The following is a 24,148-nucleotide window of genomic DNA, read 5'->3' on the forward strand; positions in this document are numbered from 1 at the left end:
GGCCATGCTCAGCTTTCAGGCCTTATAACAGCCACCACTGTTTGCAGAAGGAAGTTATTTCGGGGTGAAACCTGATCAGCTCCCAGGGCAGCAGCACAAAGGCCGGGAGAAGCATCTCGCTGCTCTCCCTGGGATGCAGCTGCCAGGGGAGCTGCCTGAACCACAGTGCTGGCACTACCTGCTGTCCCTCTCCTGCCCCTCTGTGTCACACAGTGCCTGCCCATGTCACTGACACCGACCTGGGTATGATCAGGATGCTGAACTCAAGATAGAGTGAAGTACAACAGAATTGAATAGATTTTCTCCTGGTATCCTGGAGGACTTTTGCTCCCAGCGTGACTTCCAAGCGTCTTTTCTCCTCCACCACACCAAGCTCAGCACAAGCAGTGAGGATTCCTCCTTTTCCTCCTTGCAGGAGCTGACAGGGATGGACAGATCCCACTGCAAAAGCCATGGAGCTGCAAGGCTGGAGCTCACCAGCCTTCCCTTTATCCTCAGCCTGGCCTTTCCTCTCTTTCAAGTAATTCTGACAGGAGTTTAAAGCTTCCTGCACCTTTAGGAGGTGTGGCAGGACACCTTGTCAGTGGGAGATGAGTGGCAAATTCAGAGCTCCTCTGGCCCTGCTGTCCTCCTTGACATCACGGCTGACATCTCCCACTGCTCCGTGTCCCAGTGATTCTTCTCCTACACCAAACAAAATAGAATTGGGTTTAAAAAACCATCCCCTCACCCCCAACCAGCCAAACTATCACTAGTGCAAGGAAGGAGGCAGTGGAGAATCATCTCCCTGTGACTCAGGTGTGCCTCCAGGTGGGTGACATCCAAGAGTTCCCCTGAATTGCTGGCCATGGTGCCACCCACCACTGGAGTTCCACTGGCATTCACTGCTAATGGGATTGGGAAGCAGCCTCCCTGCCCACGTTATCAGAGGTGCTCATCAGCCAAAATTGCTCCTGCAGCAACTCATCACCTCCAGCCATGGGCCAAAAACCATTTCCCAAAAAAACCCAAAAACCCAAGGAGAAGAATACAAAAGTAGCAAAGGGACATGGATGGTTTGGGATATGAGAGAGGAAAACAACATTCAAATGTTGGATGAAAACAAAACAACCTCTGAAAACACTGCTACTTTTATTTTGTTTCTGGGTAAATCCATTGAATCAGAAGTACCCGAAGTCCCAGCAGCTGCTGTGTCCTGTGCAAAGTTTGCATTCAAGGAGGTTTTTCTTCCACCCCAGCTCTTAAAATAAAAAGTCTGTTTCTCCAGCCTGGCCAAACCACTTCACCACACTGCACTGCAAACCCACCCCAGCTCTCCCAGTGCTGGGGATTACTGGGTTACAGATCCATGGCCTTACCATACAAACCCAGTTTCCTGGATACTTGCACCACAGCCTCTAAATTCTCTTGTGGTCTGGACTTCATAGGCTGCTGGTTTCAATATTTTCGGATGCTGGAAGCAAGGCAAGTTCCCTGCAAGTCCCAGCCATTTTCTTAACCTTTTTTTTTTGTTTCATTTTCCTTTTCTGTGATGCTGTGGAAGTGACACAAGCCATGATGTGGCAGGACACAAAGGTAGCTCTGGACACAACTGGGTCCTTCCATCCCTGACTCTCAGCAAACTTTTTAACAGATGATGGGGCTGCCTGAAACCACAGTTGCTTCCAGCCTCTTTTCATGTAAAGACCAAGTGAAGGTACTTTTCATTACGTAGATATGTCTATTACCAATATAATTTATGGCTTGGCATTATTCAGGGAGATTAATGAAGCGTCCTTGCTTCTAAAGATAAAACATCTTTCCAAATCCTTCTGATACATGTACTGCTTGCTCAGCATTCCTGCATTATTCATTGGTAACATCAGAGCATTTTAGCAGTGCCTTTCCCATAGCATTGCCCTCCAAAATGGGCTGCTCCAGGTGGGCTGAGGAGACCCAGACTCACCTCCTTATCCTGAACAGGGCAGTGTAACTCCTCTGGGATTGTTCAGGTGAATGGGGCTGTCTCTATGTTGTTTCTCCCCAAAAGCCTCCTAGCCTTTCACATTGGGGTTTATCCTCCAGCCTCCTAAAGGATCATTTAGGTTTGAAAAGATCCTTAAAGATCCCAGATCTTTCAGTCCAGCCATTAACCCAGCACTGCCAAGGCCACCATTAAACCCTGTCCTCAAGTGCCACATCCACACATCTTCTAAATCTCTCCAGGGATGGGGACTCCACCACTTCCCTGGGCAGCTGTGCCAGTGTCTGACCTTGGCCAGTCTGATGCTGGGGACTCTCTGGGTATCTTAGCAGTGCAAATTTCCCCAAAGTTCTGTGAGAAGCTGAGGCTGCTGACACAAGCAGTAGCATCTGATCAGCCAATGTGTGATGCTGAGTAAGGACATGTTTGTCATTTCTTCCTGGCCTGTTTCACAAGCTTTGTGGCTACTGTCATGCCCCAGGCACCTTCACAGCACATGGGGTGAGGCCTTAAAGGGAAAGGAAAAAACCCAAGCTCTGCAGAGGTGACTGCAGCTGGCTCCAGGGATCAAAGCTCAGGGCAACCACTCCCATGAAACTTCAACACTGACAGGCACAGAGACTTCACCTGACAGCCAACAGCAGGGAAGTCAACCTTACTGCACATTTGAATCAGAGCCTCAATTCTGTGCACCCTAAAAACCATTTATTTTCTGATAGTGCTGTGCCCTTTGAGCTGTTGTGGGGAGACAGGACCTATCTGACTGACCACTGTTTTAGGAATGTCCAAGCCAAACCCACCAGGTCAGAGCTCCCCTCTCAGTGCAGAACACAGACCCCACCCTGATCACAGAGCTCTGCAGATCTGGAGCTGGGCAATGCTGCCTTGCACTGCCCAAAACCAGACTCTGGTTCAACACTGGCCACACAAACCTCACCAAGAGAAAGCCACCATCAACCCCACTCCACCTCAGAGAATCACATCACCTGTACATTCAGAACTCAACAAAACCCTCAGTGCTGGCAGAGGACAGGCAGGGAAGAAGGCAGCAAATACCTCTGTAGCTGTATGAAAACAGATCCTCAGCAACCAGCATTCAGGAACTTGCTTTTGATCTCAGGTTTTGCCTGTAGCATCTCCTTGATGAAACCTGTATTCCATCAACAAATCCTAGCCCAGGGGATAAACTGCATAATCAAACATCTCAGCTTGTTGCTGAATTTCCCAAAATAAACAGCATGTTCACAGTATCAACCCAAACTTTGCTAATCCTCCCCAGCTATCACCATCTCAGCCATCTGAACACTGGTGACCTCCAGCAAAGTGTGTCACGGGCCTTCACCATCCTCACTGCAGGAAAACAAAACCTGTGCTTCAGCCCAGACTTCCCTGATGCCAACTGTGCTGTCACACAGGAGAGCAAGGCAAATATTTCACTATGGGAGTGAAATTCAGAGCTCCCACAGAATCATTTCCAATTCAGGCAGAGCCAAGTGCAGCTCCCTCACTCTCCCACCCACAGCCCCAGGTGTCCTGCAGAAACCACAGCTCCCAGGGACTTTCCCTTCTCTTGCAATGGCAGCTTGGCTTCCAGAAAATGAGGGCTCAGGGCAAAGTGGTGCAAGGAGCATTAGTTTTATAGATCAGGGGAAATTTGTTTGCAATAAGGGCACCCAAGCACTGGACCAAGGAGGCAGGACAATCTTTTTCAGAGGACAGGTTTAAGAGCAGAGAAGACAAATGTGTCCAACTAGGCCCAACACCACCAGTGCAGAAAGACAGAGAGACCTCAATGCTCTTTCCAGGGGTCTATATAGGAGATGTTTTCAGTAACTTTATAAATAATATAATGATAAAAACACTCATTCAGAAAATTCAAAGCTAACCAGTTCAAGGGACATTTCCATTGCTTGTTCTTCTTGAGAGTCCTGCACACATCAGCTGATGCTGTCCCACAGAGCAAGAGAGGGTTCTATCATAGAAGGGTTTGGATTGAAGGGATCTTAAAAATCACTTCATTCCAACCCCTGCCATGGGCAGGGACACCTTCCACTATCCCAGATTGCTCCAAGCCCTGTCCAGCCTGGCTAAAAAACTTCCAGGGATCCAGGAGCAGTCACAGCTTCTCTGGGCACCCTGTGCCAGGGCCTCCCCACTCTCACAGGGAAGAATTTCTTCTCAATATCCCATCCATCCCTGTTCCTAACAGTGGAAGCCATTCCCTCTTGTCCTGTCACTCCATTCCTTGTCCCAAATCTCTCTCCAGCTCTCTTGGAAACCATCTGGGCACTGGAAGCAGTTCCAAGGTCTCCCTGGAGCCTTCTCCAAGCCAAACAATCCCTGAACATCTTCCCATGGATCTTCTGTAAAGGTGAAGTCCACTCCACACAGAAGAGCAGAAATCCTCCTTAGCTAAGCAGGACTGTGACTCCAGCTCTGGCTCCAGCTCCCTATTGTTCAATAAAATCAGGATAATTCACACCTGCTGGGACACTTTCTCACCCCTGGCAGCTGAAGCCAGTTGGAAGTTTACAGTCAACAGGTTTCTCCCCCTTCTTTGCAGATGAGTGAAATTATTTTAAAGACCCTTTGTCTAGAACAACACAGACAACAGTGTTTACTTAAAAACAAACAAGAAGGACAAAAAGTGCTTTTCCTGAGCTTCTCAAGGCACGAGGGTTTGATTGGAAGGTGCAGGGCTGGTAGGGAGGAGAGTCTTGCTCAACAGCTACAGTAGGTGATACCACAGAGCACCTGAAAGGCTGGAAAAATAGCTTTAGAAAGCATTAGCTCCCACACTTTCACGTAATCAGATACAATGCTAGCCAACAAAATCCTGGGTTTAATAGCCAATCCAAGTTTTCCTTGGCTGGCAGACAAAATTTGCTTTCTGTTTTTTAACTCCAGCATAAGTCACTCTTGAGAAACAGATTTTGCCTGCATCGTATTTTAAACAAGTCAATATGACTGTGATTTAGAGGAGTTAGAACTCAAAGGTTGGGGTGCTGTCTTTCCATTTCTTGTTCCTGAGCAAATATCCCACTCCTGTCTATCTGTCTGGCATGTAGGAAGCCTGTCTAGGGCAGCAATATGTGACCCCCCAGTGATTTGTGAATGATTTTCCATCACTCCCAGCAGATTTATTCTGGTTTATAGCCATTGTATTGACATGCTCATTGTATCTCACTGTCCTGGCCCTACAGATCTCCATGTGTGCACAGGTAAGAGAGCAGCTGCAGGTAAGACTCCACATGGAAAAAAAAAGGGTGTCCATCCCAGTGATTTCATGCATTTAATAAGAGAGGAATCAGGGCATACATATACATATATATATATATTTATATATATATAATATTTTAGAATGTTACCCTTTTATGATAATTGGCCTATTCATTTTTGGGTACCAAGATTTTTTCTGAACTGGTTAAGTTGCAGTTTAGATTCCTCTCAAGAGCTGAAGGACTTTTTTCAGTTTTCCAGTTTTCTAAATCCACATATGCACAGGAAATAGCTGACAACTTGTGATCTAAAGGTGAGTATTGTACAGTGTGTTGGTTGTCTTAAGGCAGCAGTTGGATTTGATGATCTTAAAAGGTCTTTTTGAACCTAAACTATAAATCTACAGGTATGTATTTGAATAAATACACTGGTTTTGCAAGAATAGATTATTCTGAAGATCAAAAGCGTAGGTATTGCACTGTATGGTTACACTACATTACTGCAGGATGCATTATTACAAATGGGATTTTTCTGTCTTCACAGGTGAATTTAAAACCCAACAGGTTGCTAAGAGGCCTTCAAGGTTTTATTTTTTAACTTTCTTTAAACCAGCCATGGACGACCAGGGACAAGAAGCTGTCGGTGCAGCCCAGAGCCCAGGCGGGCAGGAGGCACAGCAGCACATCAGATACAGCAAACACATGACCAGGGCTCTAAAAATACACCCTGCTATCAGGAGGGCCAGGAATAGCCCAGGAAGAGGGGATGGATGGAGCCCTCCTGACAGGATTTTCTTTGTTTTATTTTTTCACACCTCCCAAAGGCTGCAACTGTGAAAGATTAACCCTGTGAGAGGAGTCTGAGTGCTTGGCTCCAACCATCACCCACGGGGCAATCCCTAGGGAATGGCAATCCCTAGGGAATGAGGTGGTGCCAGCAGCACCAGGTGAGCCTGATGCTTCCAGGACCAGCACTGGGACAGGCTCCTTGGGCATCACTGCTGTGTGGTTGTGGCACTTGGGGACAAGATTTAGTGGTGGCCTTGGCAGTGCTGAGGGAATGCTTGGGCTTGATGATCTTGGAGGGTTTTCCCAACCTAAATAATTCTGTGATTTTATGATTCCTGTGACACCTTTTACTCTGAGTGTCTTCCCTGGCTGAAGGGATCAAAACCCCTGTTGAAAGCCCAGTTATTGATGTGTTTGGGAAAAGAGTGCGACCTGTCTTGAACATGCACAGCTGAGTTCAGAGCGCCAAGAAAGCTCCCTCCAGGCACTGCATAAAGGGAACTTCACAGGGAGGAAGTAAAGAGAGATCACAGCCACTGCCAGGTAACCTAAGGGTCTGCCACGAGGTTGGAACATCCTGTCTTCTCCCTGAAAAGGGATCGGAATTTTCAGAATGTGCATTCTGAGACAAGGCTGGAGCTCAGGGAAGAAACACGACAGGTCTGGGGAGGGACTAAAAAATAAACCCACCAAAACCCCCCACTATGAGACTGTTCACAGATTCATCACTGCAAGGCTCAGGAGGGGCTGGACTGTGGTCATTTAACTCCAACTGACTGAATCAGAAGAGGAGAGAGAATTTTACATTTGGGGGGTCCTGCACTCCAGCCTGCAGCATCTCCACCAGGGATCCTGTGGGAAGCTGACATTCCCAAATTAAACCCTATGCAGAATCCACCTAAGTCACTCACAAGCTGCTGCAAGGGCTAATCACACCACAAGCTAAAAACCCAAACTCCATCTCCAGCCTGAACATCTCCAGCATCTATTTCCAACCCTTTGAGTTCCTAAAACCAGCTACCGCCCTCCGCTGAGAGCGCCCACGTCGGTATTTATACATGGATGGATCAATTCCTTGTGTCCTCCTGGATAAACTAAATGACTGAGTTTCCTTAATCATTCCCCTGAACACAGGCTGCCATGAGTACTTCTCCCAGAGCACTGCCTGCTGACAGGGACTAACACAGATTTATCCCCCAGGCAGTACATCCTTTATTTGCTGTGTTATCCCTGTCCAGAGACCTGGACTTCCCACATCTTTGGTAAAGGCCACATCTTAAATTTTCCTCCAAGGAACTTCTGCTTAATATGCAAACCAGACCAATCAACTTTCTATTCAAATTCATCAGCATTTAAATGAGGGTGAGAAGCTGCTGTGCACAGAAGGGCTGGACTCACAGGTCTAAGGGCAAGGGGAGAAATTAGGATAAACAACACCCATTGTATTGATCACAAACCCAGCATGTCTGTCACTCTCCAGATTACTGTCTCCAGCAGCTGGTACTGTCCTAACCTGCAGCCACATCTTTCCTAAGCCTGGGTTTGCTCCAAGGGGATTTATTACAAGATGTGGGAGGAAGAGCCCTCCCATCCTTTCCTGCTGAGGGCATGATGATTATTAACAGAATCATTTAGGCTGGAAAAGCCCTCTAAGATTGAGGGCAACCATTTACCCAGAATTGCCAAGCCCACCACTAACCCATGTCCCCAGGTGCCACATCCCCATGGATATTAAATCACTCCAGGGATGGGGACTCCATCACTGCCCTGGGCAGCCCATTCAAATGCTTGCCAAAAAAAGATGCCTGCAGAGAGAAATTCACACAGAGAGGTGAAAACCTCACTCCCACCTCCACACCCAGGTGGCAAATTCAGTTTACCTCCTCTCCTTTTGATGGAGGGTTTGGTTTAGCCCCTCATGGCCTCCACGAGCACTCCCACATCTCCTCCCCATCCCTGGCTGCTAGCAAGGGATGGATGCAGAACCAGAACTGTTCAGGGCACAGGGAATTAGGGAATTATGGAGAAGTCCAAAGCAGCAGCTACAACCAGGGACTTGCTTTGTATCTGTGCTTCCAGGTGAAGAACTGAACGCCGCCATCCACGGGCGAGCGAGGAGACGGGGATGAAACAGGGCTGGGCTCCTTATCCCCCCCCCTCCTTCTTCTTCAAGGGCTGTGAAGTGCCTGAAAATAGAACATTTTGTAATGGCAAAAAAAAAAAAAAAAAAAAAAGTAAAAGAAGCAGAACTGGGTCAATCAGCAAACGGGCTGATTTAAGAGAGAAATCTCAGCGTTCGTAATGGGCTAAAAACGGCGCTGATGCGTTGCCGAGAAAGAATATAATTAAGAGGCTTTTTAAAGCGGCACTTCCCCACCCCAGCCACAGAAATCACAGCTCACACTACCAGTATTGCTTCCACCTCATGGAGCAGGAATGCGCTGGCGTGCCGCAAGCTGGCCCAAGAATGCGGAGTTTCCGTGGGCCGGGAGAAGATCCCGAACGGCAGCGGTTCCTGGCATTCCTTGGTGGGTACATCACCGCTATCCAGTCATAAAGCACGGAAATCGGGGGGAGAGCTGACGTTTTCATTCTTTTGCTGTTCAAGGAGAGGGGCTGGGAGAGCTCTCGGTAAGGGGTAAGTGAATGAAATGAAGATTAAATAACTGGATGGGTGATGGGGTGTCTCTCGTTGGAGGCTCTTCCCAGGAATGGCCTGGGAGGATCTGCAATGAGTACTTCTATAAGGAACACACTTTTCAACAGCACTGATTCAAGAGTGAGCTTCTTGGAAGAATACCCTGCCCTAATTAGGTACAGATGGCCCAATTCGGACAGGCAGCAGGCAGGAAACTGCCAAAGGGAGATCTGTGGCCCTGCACTCCCCAAAGGGTCATGACAGCAAACTCTGCCTCCCTTTGGACACCAAACCCACGCCTCAAAGCAGAACGGGACTTTCCTGGATTCTCCCAGGGCTGTACAACGGAGTCATAGGATTATTCAGGTTGGAAAAGACCTGTAAGATCATCAGTTCCAACCACAAACATGGCTCAGTGTAAGTGCTGTGCCCCTCAAAGTTTGCTGGAGCCAAAGGGCCGTGAGCTTGACTACAGATCCCGTAGCTCTGGAAACCCAAACAGCTGGGTGAAGCCACTGCTCCATGTCCAAGGACACTGTCATGCTTTGGGAGCATCTCTGGGGACATCCCCACCCACTCTGCCCTGCCAGAGAGGAGCAGAGAGGATGAGTCAGTCCTAGAAAGTTCATTCCTTCGACTTCTGCTCCTTGCTCTAATTAATCTTTGGGGCAATGAGATAAGCAGCCCTTCCTTTAATCTTGCCCAAGCCAAACTGCATGTGGTACCATCCACCTTGGGGTGGTGACCCAGGGCTGGTGCTCTCCTTCCCCATCCCACAGGGACAAGCCTTTTCCTCACCATCTGTCCCAAACACAAAACCACCTGGGATCGAGGAAAGCTCCACATCGGCTGGAGGTGACCAGGACAGGGAGGCTCAGAGGAAAAGCCACAAGGGGAGAAGCAGAGAGAGCTGCTCGGGTTGAGAAACCCCAATTACCCCAGTTTGAGCTATTCCACCTCCCTCTAAATATCCAACAAGGAGACGGCACATCGGGCGTGCCAAGCCCAGCAGCTCCCCACTGGAAAATTTTGGTTGGTGCCTCCCCTCTCTCCACACAAACCCTCACTCTCCCTCTCTTGCAGGCACGCACAGGGAAAGGGAGGGAGAGCAGAGCAAAAACCACAAGCAAATGTTCTGGTGCAGTATTTCCCCTTGTCAGACTCAAATCGTGTTTAAGGAATTTAAAAATGAAAAAAAAAACCAAAAAAAAAAAAAGCCCTTCCCTAGTGCTGGAGGCAGCTCCAGTGGGACACACTGCTCTGGCTCACCAGTGCAAACACAGATCTTTCCACAAGAGCTTAAACAAACTGGAAAATAATTAAACATTACTGAGAAATTTAGTATTTTTCTTTTTTTAATATGGAAAAAATAATCGCGGTAGACGATATACGCTGGGAAACCTCCAAGATTTTGACCTTTAACTGAGCAGCTAGGACAGTCAGACAAGTATGCCTGAGGATTGCATATACATGCAAAGGAGCTCCAGAGGGTTTTCCAAACCCTTCACAAACAAACCACACATCTTTTTTTTAAAAAAATAAAAATATAAAAGAGAAAAGACAAAAAAAGAAATGTTTTGTTCTCCACTTGCCTGTCAGGGGATGCTTAAATCTGTGTTACACATGACATTACCCAACCCTACACTGCACTCTGGGAGATTTTATTTCACGTGGACTCTCAGCTGAATAGGAGGAATGAGGCCTCTCTCCTGATTTTAAAAGGAAAAAAGAAAAGGGAAATGAAGGGTTAGATTCCTCATTACTCCAAGGAGTCCTTACATTGCTCTGACAATGAAAAAGAGTGCAGGGGAGTGTGCAGAAGAAACCCATTCATCTTCTGAGGGTCCTTCAGTCAGCCAAAATAAGATGTTTCAGCTTAAACACAAAAATCCTGATAGCAGAGACAACCAAACCTGTTTTGTTGCAGAATAATGCAGGGGACTCAAACCTTATCTCTGGAAAACTGGGATCAGAGGTAACCAACCTGATGTGACTATTTCCATCCTGCCTCCCCTACAGAGGCTGGAGCTTCACAGTGTTTCCAGCGCTTTGGAAAAATAATTTCAGGTTCTGCTGCCTCTATCTTGGCACCAAAACCAAGTTTCCATTAGTGAAAGGCTGAGGGATGATTTCACTTCAGTGCTGAAATGGGGAAACCAGCAAAATGAGTAAGATGTGGCTAAACACATGCTGGGGTCTTTGTTGTAAGCCTGTGCTGAAAAATGGGGGTTTATCCACTTTTTTGGGGGGCACAAAATACCCAAAACACAAATGGGAGATGCTTTTGAAGAGGATTTCTGAGCTGCACCACCATCAGGGATCATCAGGGAGGGTGTGGGACAGGCAGAAGGGAGGAGACACCCCCAGGAGGGTGCAGGGGTGCCCCAGGATGGGCAGGGGTCCAGAAAAACACCCTGGGACCCCAGAGGGTCTCCCCAGGCAGCAAAGGTGCAGGAATGCAGCAGACAGGAGCTGACCTCCAGCTTGCTGCCAGTGAACGCCGAGGTTATTCACGTCCAAACAAATAATTCTTCTATAAATAACGCGGCCGCTCTGACTTCCTGAGCGAAACCCTTCTCCTCTGGAGCTCCCAGAGCTGGAAGGAAATGGCATCAGCTTGGGAGCTCACGGCAGGAGGAGGAACTCCACAAAATTCATGTGAGGGGATCAGGGACCGGCTCCTCCACACGCTGTTCACACCCCTCTGTGTCACACGTGCTGGCTCGGGCACGTGTGGCACACACCAGCTGCCATGCAGAGCACCACACAGCCAAAAAAAATACTTGTCTTTGTTCTTTCCTGACCCCTTCCTTCTTTTTATGCCACAACAAGAAGGTTTGCAGCTCAAGCCATCAAGTGACAGCTCCTCATGTACATTAAAGATGCATCTTTGAGGCACCGCTTCTCTTAGCCCAGCACAGCAAAGGCACCTTGGAGTCAAAAAGCATCAAGGCACATCCTCGGCGAGCAGCCAGGACGTGCTGCCAGCATTCCCAAGCAGGAAGGATGCAACAGGGACTCAGGCCAGGCACAGAACAGAGGGTGGGAAAGGTGCAGGTCTTTTTCCTGGGTCCTGTTGTGTTTGGAGCATCTCAGTCCATCTTGCTGCTGAAGGAGCCATGAGCCTCGTGGGTGTGAAAACAGCAGTGGTTGGGTGCACCTGAGCCCTGCCCCGAGGGAGCTGGTGAAGCTGTTCCCAAAAACATCCTGCTTCCTGAGCCAGAGCCATCTGTCTAGACTGAGGACATTCCTCACTCCTCCATCAGCCCAGTGCCTGGTACAAGCTGTGTCCTCACTTGTCAAGGGCAGGATCCACGGCAAAACCCCCCAGGGCAGAATCCTAATCATCCCAGGAAAGCCAACAAGCCCTGAAGAGGTATTTTGGCACCTGAATTCCTTGGACCAAGAAGGATTCAGCAGAATGTTCAGGCATCTCCTCCAGCCCCAGGAGCTCTCCGTGGAGAGGCAGCACCTGGTGAGACCCCTTGGACACCTGGGAGAGCCAAAGTCTGTCTAGGTGCCCAAGAGGACCCTTGCTAGGGTGGAAACATCCCTGGAAGTGCTCAAGGCTAGGCTGGATGGGGCTTTGAGTGACCTGGTCTAGTGGAAATTGTCCCTGTTCCTGGTAGGGTGTGAGATGAGATGAGATGAGATGGTCTTTAGAGTCCCTTCCAACCCAAACCAGTCTGTGGTTCCATGAAGCCAAGCCCCCAAGAGCAAAGGCTGGATCCTGCACCATTGCTCAGCCTTAGGGCACTATTGTAGCTGGAGATGCCAGGAAAAGTGAGACATGGCATCTCCAGACATCCAGAGCTTCAGAGAAAAGCACACAAGAGCTTCCCTAAGAGGTCTGACCCGTATCCTCTTTGTAGCCAGGAGAAAACCAGTCCAGGTGATATTTCAAAGCAGAACAGCAAAATCAGATTCTTTTTCCTTCTGCTTTTAAGGAAAACCAGACATCTCAGGCACACAAAGGCCTGAGTGCTTCCTCCCCTGTGCAGTTATTCTGTAACTACAACTGCCCGCTGGTTCCCAAACCTTTCAGCACTTGAGTCCCACTGACTTGCAAGAGGTTGCAGACATGAAGTTATTTAAAGCACTTTTAAAATATTAATTGACATCTGCCTTACAGAGGGGAAAAAAAAGGGAAAGAGACAGAGATAGGAACCCCAGGGATCCAGATGATCCAATTTCAGTCACCTAATTAAAATTAAATTTCAATTAATTTCCAATTACTTTAGTTTAAACTTATTTTGTATTTATACTTTTTTTTTTTTTTGCTAGTTGCCTAAAAATGAATCTGTCCCTTTAGTTGCTTTCCAATTAAATATCATCTTGACACTCAAATTAATGCTTTTATTTGGTAACTCCAAGATTATTCAAAAATCCCTACACATTTGATTCAAGGACTTCAGGAGAACTTGACAGACATTCCCCACCTCCTTTTTTCACTATGGTAGGAATGATGAATCATTATATTTACTACAGGCTCATTCTCTGCAGCAACGTGTTAAACTTTGCTCAAGTGGAAACCGAAGAGAGGAGTGACAAGGTGGCTTCAGCACTGCAGAATATTTATGGAGACAACAATGGGATCAAACCTTATTCTGCTTGTATTGTGCTTTTTAGTATTTCAATTTAAAAAATTATTATTATTGAACTCTCAAGAGTTTAGAAGCAACAGATTTTTTTTCCTCAGCTTGGGGATTCCTGTCCTTGTCTCAGCCCTGATGACTTTCTCTGCTTTTAAGGGAGCAGCCATGGAACAGAACTGGTCAATTCAACCCAAAAGGAGGAAAACTCAGCACTTCAATAACCTCTTTATAGATACTTTGCTATAAACTCCCCACCCCCAAGAGCGTGACTTGAACACTCTGGCAGCAAACAAGCATCGCTTGAATATTTAATATGAACCACAGCAACTCATCGTGGTATGTTTTTATACTAACACAGGTTGTCAACATGTGAAGTCTCGTTTTCATTCTTTTCTTATAAAAAAAAAGCTTTAAACAATAGGGATTTCTTAATTTTTATTTATTTAATCTGCCCTGTTCTGTATTTACACCCTACACTTTGCCTGAGTTTCCCAGCACTGTGCAAAGGCTGGGAGCTGCTGCAGAGAAACCGGATGGCTGATGCTGTGATAAATACCTGCAGGCTCTCTGCCACCACTAATGAGAGAAAATATGTATAGAAGTAGGAAAAAAAAAAGCTCTCCAAAAGTTGGAGTTACAGTGCTCATCTCTGGAAGGATTCCCACACATTTTTGGAAGCATGCATGCCAGGGGGGAAAAAAAAGAATCCAACAAAACCTGTGGGCGTCTGAAGCCACCTCAGCTTTGAGAGACTGAAGATCTGGTTTAAAATTGGCAAAAACATCCTTCTGCAGAAAGACAAATTGCAGACAGGCACGATTCAGTGCTGCCTGGGAGAAAACCTGGACCAGGATGTTTGCAGGGAAAGAGAGAGAGAGGGGGCAAGAAGTGCCCCAGAATGCTCTGCACCGGATTCCTTCCACTTTGCAATTGGAAATAATTTATTTTTTTTTCCATTAAGACATCACTGACACATCATGTATTTCTTCTTTTTTCCCCTAAAAAAAAAAAACCCAACAGAGCACTGGTTTACATCAGAGCTGCTTCTGTTGAGAACAGGGAGTTCCTGGTCACTTCAAGATCTGACGTTCATCCCTGCACTTACTGCTTGAGTGGAGCCACTCTGGGGTCACGGTGACAGATGTAGAAAAAAAATACCCAATAAACAACACAGCAAAGGGACTCCTTCGTGCCAGCCCATTCCATATTCCCCTGGGCTGAGCTCTGTGCTGCTGCACCAGGCTGGAGCTGAGCCAGCCTCACAGGGAGCTGCAGGAGCCGTGGCACAGCAGCAGGGACTTGGGCAGGAGCACGCAGGGGCACCTGAGGCTGCTGCCGGCCGATAAAATGCTGTAATTTCTATGTCCCCTGCTTCCCTGTTAGCACTGTCTGCCCAGCTGCAGCCAGGGAAACAGGGGAGATAGTTTAGCTTAGAAAAGAAGAATTTAACCTTTCCCTTAGCCGAGATGGAAGTGCAGCTTTATTTCTTGGGATCCAACGGAGAGGGAAAGAGGAAGAGGTATTGATAAGCACCCCTTCTTGAAGGCAGGGGGAAGAGGGTGGGTTACATTCACACAACCAATAAGGGGAACTGGGGAGAAAGAGATAAGGGAAAGAAACTTACAATTCTGCATTTTCAGGGGTGCATTCTTTGGGTCATACCATTTTCCCTAACTGCATTACAACAATAAAACACCCACGCTGAGCCCAAAACAGAGACCTTGGAGTGGTGTCTCCACACCCTCCGTGTGCAGTGCTGAGTGACACTATCACCTCCAAAATCACTTAGGTGTACTTTAGAATTGCTTGTACCTCCAGCACGAGAAGCTGAAAGATTCCTGGCACCAGCACACGCCAAAAAGGACTGAAATCCTACATTTGTTGCCCCCGAGGGCTTTTCAACCCCCTGGACACCTTGACAGCCCTGTGGCAGCCAAAACCAGGCTCCTGGTCCCCCTCCCTGAGGGAACAGCCAACTCCCCTCATCAGCACAGCGACCACTCTGCTGTGAATGGCCACAAAAGTGAAGAAAAAACAACCATCCCATGCTGCAAAAATGGGTCTAAAAACCCAATGGAATAGTCAAGAAGTTACAACTCCCTTCAGATCATTAATGCACAGCCTGAGAAATAATGTCAGCAAAACTGCAAAGCAAATGCAGGTTTTTGTTTTTAAGCTGTGCAAGCAGCAGTTCTAAAAAAAAAAATAAAAAAATCAGCTTTTCTCCAGTTTTGTTTTCCTCTTGAAATCTGTCAGTTTGAATCATTTCTCCGGATCAGGAAAGTGCTTTATGATCCTCCATCCCCAAACCCAACAGCTTTGCTCGTAACGCCTTTAGAAAGGAAGGGAAAAAAAAAACCTCTTTCTGTTCTCTCTCTCCATCCTCAAAGAGGCTGGTTGGATTCCTGATGCTCCAGCATATTTCTGTCTTTTACCACACTTCAAGGCTATTTTTTCCCTGCCAAAATATGCAAGGAAAAGCAACACAAGCCCTGCAGCTTTGGGGGAAGGGCCAGCCCTGCAGCTCTTATTATCTTTGGATGGGAAAAGGGAGACAGACAGAGACACTGTTGATGCCTGGGATATTTCTAGATCCTACCACTGTCCTACCAAGGAAGTCTGAAACATAAAATGCCATTGGAAACACCACATGGGCCATTAAAAAAAACACTCTAAGAGTCTAGTTTGCTTATTAGCAGCATCTGGAGTCTCTCAGTGTAACCAGCTTGAAGATTGTGCTGGTTACACAGCTCATGTGCTGCTCTACACAATTTAAACCAGCACCAAACCCTCACCTGAACATTTCCATGTGCTTGGGATGTGACCTGACATCCAGCTGTGCATCCAGCATGGGTATGAGCAAGCCAGAGCAAGACTCGAGGTCTGTGTTCCTCTCTCATGGTTCACAATTTGTCCCACAATTTTGATAAAAGTTTGGCGTTGAGCAGTTCACAGCTGCGTGATGGTTCCACAATACAAAGCTCAGAACTCGTTATTTTGTGGGATCAGTCCAATCCCCACCCTGCCTCAGCCCTGACCAACAAAGGCAGAATTGCCAAGTGCATCAACCCAAACCACCATGGCTGTGATGATCCATCCATCAGCCCTAAATCCACGGTTCAGCACTGTGGATGTTCTTCTCCAAGGATTTAAAATGGGGGGGTGATATTAACTGCTCTGCTGAAAAGTCAGACAGAGAGCAAGCACAGCTTCAAAGATTTATTTAATGCCCCCAGAACAAGACACAAAGTCCTTAAGTCTGTTTTCCATTAGAAAAGAAGTAGCCCAAAGAGATTCCCATTGTTTTCCTGCTTCTGGGGTCAGTTTCCCAAACTTGCATCTCAGCACAGTAGGTCTGGATGGAACCCAAGGGAAGTCCCCAGAAATGCTGGGCTTTTGGAAGATAAGAGTTTATAAAGCATCACTTTTAGGCCTTGTTACTGAGAGGATTTCCCACACAATGATCCCTTGCAATGATCCCAGCACCAATTCCCTCTCAGGCTGAGGATGTGGCATCCTGTAGGTCGTAGGTTGATACAGCAACCACATGGGAATGGCAGGAGTTTGCCAAGGCACACACACACTCCCCAGTTTCAGCTCCCCAGTTTCAGCACCCAGAGACTCAGGAGACAAAGCAGGTAAACAGAAAAATCAGAAAATCCCAGAATGGTTTGCACTGGAAGGGACTTGATGCTTTCTCATTCTCCCCCCTGCCACAAGCAGGACACCATCCACTATTCCCAGATTGCTCCAAGCCCTGTCCAGCCTGGCCTGGGACACTTCCAGGGATCCAGGGGCAGCCACAGCTTCTCTGGGCACCCTGTGCCAGACACCCACACAGCCAGGAATTCCTTCCCAATATCCCATCCAACCCTGCTCTCTGGCAGTGGGAAGCCATTCCCCCTTGTCCTGTCACTCAGGCCCTTTTCCAAAGTCCTTCTCCAGCTCTCCTGGAGCCCCTTTAGGCACTGGAAGGATCTCTGAGGTCTCCCTGGAGTCTTCTCCAGTCTGAACAGTCATAACTCTCTGCCTTTCCTAATGGGAGATGTGCTTCAGCCCTTTTATCATCTTCATGGCCCCAAAATAACACCAGCTCCACGCTGCTCACATCCCTGGGGCATCCCCAGCCACCACCCCGTCCACTACAGCCACAGGAAAGCTGCCAGGTTTTCATCCACAGCTCCATAAAACAACGGGCATCTGTTCACTGACTCCACCGCGACACAAGCCCAGACTTTACAGAGTTTATCCAAAACAATTCTTTCCAGCTCAGGAAAACCGAGGCTCCCTGGCTGAGGGACAGGCCCTGCTGTTCCTGTGCACGTCGGCTGTCCTGCAAACTGCCCCGAGCAGCCGTGCAGATGGCAAAAATGCTCTTTTTTAAAAAATCCTTTTGAGCAGCATCTCCCTGAGCTGGTCCCACGGGAGGAAACTGGCTCAGCTCTGGAGACCACGCATGGGTCTGACAGGAACAGGACTTGCTGTGCTGATGGTCTGGGAAATCCCTCCCACCCCTTCACAGATGTTCCTCCAAACACTTCTGCTGATTGAAACGACACCTCCGTGCTCAGAGGAACATATGGCTGCGTTTGTACCAGCACTGCTTTAATTGTTCCTGCAAGGTGCTTTCAGGACGGGCTGGACCACAAAAGGATCATTACAAACCTTTTTATGAAATAAATAGGCTCTAGGGTTTGTTTTTCCCCCTGCAGAGCCTGACCATCCCTCCTGCAGTGTCTGGGTATGAGCCTTGGAGCCGTGGTCCAGGTGCCTGGCTTGAGGACACAAGCTGTCCCCTGCTTCCCTGGGTATCCAGCTGGAAAGGGTCCAGAGAGCTCTAATTAACCAAACTCCTCCTTTACCTTTACAGAGCCACTTTTCCCAAGGGCTCCCCTGGAGATGAGGGAGAGATGCTGTGCCCTGTGAGGACAGATGGATGCAGAGCTGTCAGCTCACACAGGTGCCAGTACAAACCAGCCCCTCCAATGGTTTTATGGCCAGGAGGACAAAAAGGAGAGCTCAGAACACAAAAGTTCACTGAGACAAGAGCAGCTTTACCAGTCCCACAAGCACACCAGGAAAGGGTTTGCCAAAAGATGCTCCTGCATCCCAGGCTGGCCACAGATCACTTCTTTCCTCAAGGGCATCCAGGTCTCACTATACATAATCCCAGCTCAAAATAAGGTTTTATCATATAGAAAAAAAAAATCCACTGGGAAAAAGGACCCTCCAGGTGAAAGGGGAGTAGGGAGTCCAGGTAAGACTCTCTTCCAGAAGAAAACAGTCCAGCTACAGAGCCACAAACAGCTGAAGGCAAGAGGAGAGAACCTGAAAAACAGGGAACATGTGGGCCAGACAAAAGGGGGTCTATGGTTAGAAATAAATTTTAAAAAGGAAAAGGCAGGAGAGTGGTACCAAAAAAGAAACCCACCAGGAGTGATGCAGAGCTGCCTTTCAGTGCTCCAGTCCTTGTGTTTTCTGGCCTTATTTATGAAACACAAATAATCCAGCCTTCTCCGTAAGCAGCCAGATCCGGTGGAATTACATGTCTGAAAACTCTCGGTAAACAGACGGAAAGCTGTGGAAACACAGCTTAAGGCAATGTGCATTAACAAGGAGGCCTTTATCACTCAACCTGGCACAGGGAAGCTGCTGGCCCTGGCTGGAGTCCGTGCAACTGGTGTGTTCCATGGGCTGCAGGCCGGCCGCTCGCCCCAGCAGGGGATACCCCCAGCTCCATCCAGATATTCCCTCCTCGGGATGCAGATGGGACCCCACTGGGAATGGGCAGGGAGAAGGGATGCTGCTACCCATCACTGTCCCTTCACAGGGCAGGAGAAGGGATGGTGAGAGCAAACCACCCTTCCCCCTCAGCACTGAGCATCTGCCTTCACATCTGGATAAAATCCCTGCAATGCCGCTGACATGTACCAGGTTAGGCGTGGGAGAGAGGATTTCCAGCCACAGGAGCACATCACCCACTGGAAAGAGCAGCAGGCAAGAGCTGACCCCGTTTCAGGGAGTTGATGGAAAATGCTGGAATCAAATCCAGCTCACCCAGAAAGCAGGAGCTCAGCTAGAGGAATGAGGGAGAGCAATTGTCTGGCCAGACCAGAGGATCAGCATGCTCCCTTCTGGCTGGAGGATCTAAGGATACAAAAGTATTTTCCAGACCAAAAACACACGCATTTATTTTCAGAGATCTCCTGTTGAGGGACAGCCCTGCTCCTACAGGAACAAATTCCCACCTCTGCCCAAAAAGCTGTTCCAAACCTTCTGCAAGGAAACCTCGGGGCAGAGGGGACTGCAGAGCATCTCCTCCTTTACCCACACCTGCACAGGTGAGGCAAATGCTCCTTGCATGCAGGATGAATGGGGGGGCTCACATATTTTGGCCAAGATGGCCACATCCAGGCACCCCCCAAAAGCAGAAACCCCCACTCCCATCTCTCCCTCCTTTACTCACCCTTTACTCACTGCAAAGCCACTGCAGCCTCCTGCTTCCACAATGTGCTCCAAATAAATTATTATACTCAGTCCAAATAAATTACTGTACTCAGCTCAGACACCTTAGCTCTTGTTACCAAGCTATTCTTGACCAAAGAGAAAATAACTCAGAAAAAATTCAGGTGGGGCTTTATTTATTTTTTCCTAACCAAAGAAACTTGCCTTCTGCTTAAACTTGCCTGATGACAGGAGGGGAGTCAGGGCTCCTGATGAAGAGCTGCAATTCTCTGTGACTGTCAGATAAGGAAAAATAGAGTCTTACAAATGCATTTCCTGAGCAGGGATCTGTAATGACTACAGAATCCCAGGAATGGTTTGGGTTGGAAGGGACATTAATGATCATCTCATTCCACCCCCTGCCATGCCCAGGGACACCTTCCACTATCCCAGGCTGCTCCAAGCCCCATCCAACCTGGCCTTGGACACTTCCAGGGATTCAGGGGCAGCCACAGCTGCTCTGGGCACCCTGTGCCAGGGCATCCCCACCCTCTGAGCAAAGAATTCCTTCCTGACACCTCAGTGAAACCTGCCCCATCAGTTTAGAATGATTGGATGGTTTAGTCCACAATGAGGACTCTGATACAGGAGGATGGGAATGACGAGGCTTTGCTTTGAAAGCTGGAGACTGAACATTCTTCCTACATTTACACTTCCAGCTGCACAGGTGTCCTTTAAAGCCACACTGAAAGGCATCAGCACATTTCTACCTGCAGCTTAAGAGGGACCACACGAGCGCTGCACACACCACGCTTTGTGCTTACCGCAGCATTTTCCATCCAAAGACCTGGGTGAATCCATTCATCTTCCCAGTCCCTCTTACAGAGGGAGGAGAGGACCAAGAAACAAACCTGGGCTAAAGATGAAACCATCCCACCGGGATTGCCTTCAGCACAGACCTGATGTATTTTTTAATTTCTTTCCCCCAGACCTGCAGAGCACACAAAAGGTCAAGCATCAGGTCAGATGGCAATGCTCTGACTTCAACCTGTGCCTCTCCAGGCAGGAGCTGTGTGCTGTCCAAGCCCATGCCAATGTGATTTTTTGAGCCCAGAAGATCAGATTTTACCACCTGAATGCAAGTACAGGACAAGGTCAGATATCTGGGATGCAGGGATGTGGGTCACAGATCTTGAGACCCTGCAAGAGTTTACTCTCACATTTTCTCTTCCCTCAATATCTTCCCCCAGGTCCTGCAATTCCTGATGACTTGACTCTGGAGCAGGGATATCACAGGTGAGGTGGAAATGCACAGGGCAGGAGACCCAGTGGGAGGAGGAGCAGGAGGAGCCGCTCCCTTCACTGCAGATGCCCTGTCCCATTCCTGCCCCACGGCACAGCCACTTATCCTGTGCCTGCAGGAGCCAGCTCCTCAATTTAAAACAGCCAGAGAGCAGCTTTGAAACAACAGCCAAGCCTCTGGGATATCTGATATATCTGGGATATGTGCATGCCAGAGGAGGAAGGGAACACATCCCCACTCTTCCCTTCAGCTTCTCTCGCAGCCCTGGATGTGGGGAGCAGCTCTGGCACCACCAGACAGTGCCCACATTCCCATTTGCCTGCCAAAAACAGCACGGCAGCAGCTCTAAGAGGTCTGGGTTAGGGACATCCTAGTCTGGGACATGAGGAATCCCACAGCCAGCAAGGAGTCCCCTTGGAGCCATCTCACAGCAAGCCTGGGTGGGCAGGCACCTTCTCACCTAACACACCCAGAATTCCCATCCATCCATCCATCCATCCATCCATCCATCCATCCATCCATCCATCCATCCATCCCACTTCCAGACTGAAACTGTGCAACAGTTTAGGTTGGAAAATACTTGAGACCTTACACTGGCACGGCCACCACTAAACCGTGTCCTCACATGCCACATCTCCACATCCCTGGAATACTTCCAAAGATGGAAACTGGAACTCAACCATCTCCCCTGGCTGCACAAGGTCGCCCCAGCTGATGCTCTAAAGGACTCCAGGTGAGAGCCAGAGGGGAGCCCTCTCCTGGGTAAAAGGAGGGAGAGGTAGGGGCCACCTGGGAATCTCTTGACCTAGGCTGATGCACCCTGGTCCTCTCAGGATCTCAGTGGGGAACCTTCCATAGGAATCTTGGCTTGCATGTGAACCAATGTGTGCTAGAAGAAATAAATAAATGCACAGAGCTGGTGGTGCACTGGAAAAAAAAGAAAAATGAACCCAAAAATCCCAGAATGGTTTGAGTTGGGAGGGACCATAAAACCCACCTTGCTCCAATTCCCCTGCCTTGGGCAGGGGACACCTTTCTCTACACCAGGTTGCTCCAAATTTGAGCTCCAGCTGTTAGTTCAGACAGAAAATGCTTCCTCTCTCTCATGGCAACACAATAAAATATTTCTGTGGCTTCTACTTTGATGGGGAAATGGCCAGAGCTGAAAACACGTGGCCACAGTGAATCCCAAGCGAGCCCTTGCCACGCTCCACTGCCTGGCTCTGGCACGAGGGACACAACACTGTCCTTTAGCCCTAAGGAGGATTTCCTCTCCTTTTTCCTCCTCATTACCAGATATCACCAGCCACAGGGACACTGGGGAGGAAGGACGAACAGGAACTGTAAAAAAGGGTTTTTTCCAAAAATAGTTGGAATATTGCTCAGCTCAATTCATCCTCTATTTATAGTTAAGGGGAAACAAAAATCCTTTGGACAGAGGGAGAGAATTTCAGCAGCTCCAGCCCCAACTGTCCACTTCCATCCCACAACCCTGAAGGTTTTTCCTAAAACCACAAACCCTTTCTACTCAGGAGTGAGGATGCACAGCCCACACCACCATAGTCCTCACTTCCCTAAACACATCCCTAATGTGATTTCAGTGTTTCCACCCTGCCAAAAGCACCTAAAGCCTGAGAGAAGAGGGGCTGCAGCATCCCTGCTCCCTCTCTGGCATGCAGGACACAGCAAGCCACTTGCCCTCTAGTCCCTGTGTAGGCTGATGGGGAGGAAAGGAAAATCCACAGCTACAAAATCTCCATCCTGAACAAGCAGAGAGATGTAGGATGGAAGAAGGAAGCTGTGCCCAGGCTGGATGCAAAAGGATTCCCCAAGATGCCAAGAAGATGATTTGGGACCCACCCACAAGACATCCTCAGGAGAACACAACAAGAAGCAGCAGGGCTAAGAAAGGAGGGAAAACCACTGTACACATTCCCCGCTTTTACAAGCTTTTTTCCACCTGCTAAAATAAAAAAAACCCTGAGCAAATTTAGCAAAACATGTCAACAAGTTCTATATTATAGCCCAGACACACGTGTTCTCCTCAATAAGTTGTATTTTTAGAAACCTTCTTTTGCAAAACCTGTCAGTGTTGGTGGGCCTTTTGTTTTCTTTGCTAGCTCCAAGTACTCACAAGCATCCTGGAGACTTTAGCAAAAAAAAAAAAGGACATTTTTAGACTTGCATGTGCAGAGAGGACTAAGAGAGTGTCACCATGTGTCTGAGATGTTAAATCCTCCAAAACCATATGCTGATGATTGCTCTAACAAAAGAGACTGCAATGATAAAAGGAAGCCTTATGTTTAAGCACCCGTTAGTCGTGCAAGATTAGAAATTACCTCACAATCCAATCCTTATAAAAAGGCTTTAAAAGCACAGGATTTCTCCTTAATATGAAAGCAATGAACTGATAGCTACTCATTATTGAATTAGTCATTCAGATTTAACAGCAGCACAAGTATAAAGCTTCTCATCTTCTGTGTCCCCTTGACAAGCTACAGGGGGAAGGACAAGAGGCAAACATATCCCATGGGATTCACATGTAAACCCACTCCCAGAATCACAGAATGCTTGGAAAGAACCTCTCAGCCCCACCTTTGACTGTCACACCACCTTCTCCACCGTGGTATGAATGAACACTTGAACACTTCCAAGGATGGTGAACACCTCCAGGGATGTCGAAAACCTCCAGGGATGGGTTCCTCAGGAACCTGGGATGCCCTGCTGAATGTGAGGTCAAGGATTTGCTGGCTGACCAAGTTTAATTATGGCTGAAGTTTAATTAGGGAAGAAATGGGCCACAGATTAAACAGCTTGTGCCAAAACTAGTGCTGATCCAACACAAAGGAGTGGGTGGACACCTCCATGCCCAAGACCAACGTGGCCAGACAAACCATCCCCTGAAATAGCTCCTTCCCAGTCTCCTCCTCCCAAACCTGGCTTCGGTTTCAGCTCCAGCTGTTCCCTCACAAATTGCTCCTCCTTAAATAGTCTCCCTTCCTCCTTCCTAGGGGAAGATTTTTTCCCCACAGGATGACAGCAGGCTGCAGTATCAGGAGAAAGCTAAAATAGACTTTCACTAAGATTAACATCCCACTAGCAGCTGTATTACAGTGAAATGCAACCACCCAGAGGGTTAATAAATATACAGATGGATTAATACAGAGACTGAAATTTATAAATAGACTGAGCACTTCA

The 24,148-nt window shown here is 48.0% G+C and overlaps 1 protein-coding gene and 1 long non-coding RNA gene across 7 annotated transcripts in view; one reads left to right on the forward strand and one right to left on the reverse strand.

Moving 5' to 3' along the window:
• Window positions 1-24,148, reverse strand: part of SAMD4A (sterile alpha motif domain containing 4A) — a 94,338-nt gene that overhangs the window by 52,631 nt on the left and 17,559 nt on the right. The gene's annotated exons all lie outside the window — the stretch shown is intronic.
• LOC147652787 (uncharacterized) lies at window positions 4,567-8,126 on the forward strand. The gene is made up of 3 exons (XR_015288642.1): window positions 4,567-4,696; window positions 5,099-5,184; window positions 5,726-8,126. It is a non-coding gene; the product is annotated as an uncharacterized LOC147652787 (long non-coding RNA).

The sequence above is a fragment of the Cyanistes caeruleus genome, chromosome 6 (genome assembly GCF_971803275.1).
Source record: "Cyanistes caeruleus chromosome 6, bCyaCae1.hap1.1, whole genome shotgun sequence".
Lineage (NCBI taxonomy): Eukaryota > Metazoa > Chordata > Aves > Passeriformes > Paridae > Cyanistes > Cyanistes caeruleus.